Below are 792 nucleotides of genomic sequence, written 5' to 3'. Positions count from 1 at the left end.
CAAAGTACAGGCTTGGAAATTTACTTAAAGTATAAAAGTAAAAGTAGCCTTGCAAATAACAAAGCTAGTGAGGACTAGATTAAGACTGCATTTAAAGCGGATTCTGGTTTCCAACTTCGCCCCAGTTGTGTCTGTTAAAACACAGAGACAACTCTACCATACACAATGCACAGGAATCACATATATGCTAGTAAATAATAACAATAAATCCACTATTAATTATGTTATCTTAATGCAGTGTAACTGTAGCATGTAAATGATGCACCTAAAATACAAAACATGGGCAAGGGCGTTCAACAATCGCCATTATATCGAATCAACAGCCAGGTGCAACCCAGCTAACAGGTGAAGAACAACAAAATCACTAGCTACCTTTAAATTTGCCAGAACTATAGACCAATTCAACAACAGGCTTAAATGAATTGACAACATAAGTTATACAACTTACAGTTCTCAAGGACGCACACATACAATCTCAACTGATTATCTTCTGAACAGCTAGTCTCTTTTTCTTTTCTCTCACTTTTGTTTCCGTGTGGCGTGCACGCCCGCTCGCTCGCTGTGTGAGGAGCTTGTCTGCGCTGTTCTCCGACATGCACTCACAATCACACCTGATAGATAACCTCTTGTACAAAACTAAAGTAACGAGACAATCTTTTAAAAAGTAAGGAGTAGAAAGTATCAATATTCCTGTTAAAATGTACGGAGTAAAAGTAAAAAGTCGCCAAAAAAATATATAGTAAAGTAAAATATCTAAGTAAATATCTGAAAAATCTACTTGAGTACAGTAAC

General features: G+C 36.5%; 1 long non-coding RNA gene across 1 annotated transcript in view; it reads right to left on the bottom strand.

The window, feature by feature from the left end:
* The window catches only part of LOC116692417 (uncharacterized), a 71,127-nt gene that overhangs the window by 14,032 nt on the left and 56,303 nt on the right, over positions 1 to 792 (bottom strand). The gene's annotated exons all lie outside the window — the stretch shown is intronic.

Source organism: Etheostoma spectabile, chromosome 7 (assembly GCF_008692095.1).
Source record: "Etheostoma spectabile isolate EspeVRDwgs_2016 chromosome 7, UIUC_Espe_1.0, whole genome shotgun sequence".
NCBI lineage: Eukaryota > Metazoa > Chordata > Actinopteri > Perciformes > Percidae > Etheostoma > Etheostoma spectabile.
Note: the sequence above shows the minus strand (reverse complement) of the source record. Positions and strands in the feature narration are given on the sequence as shown.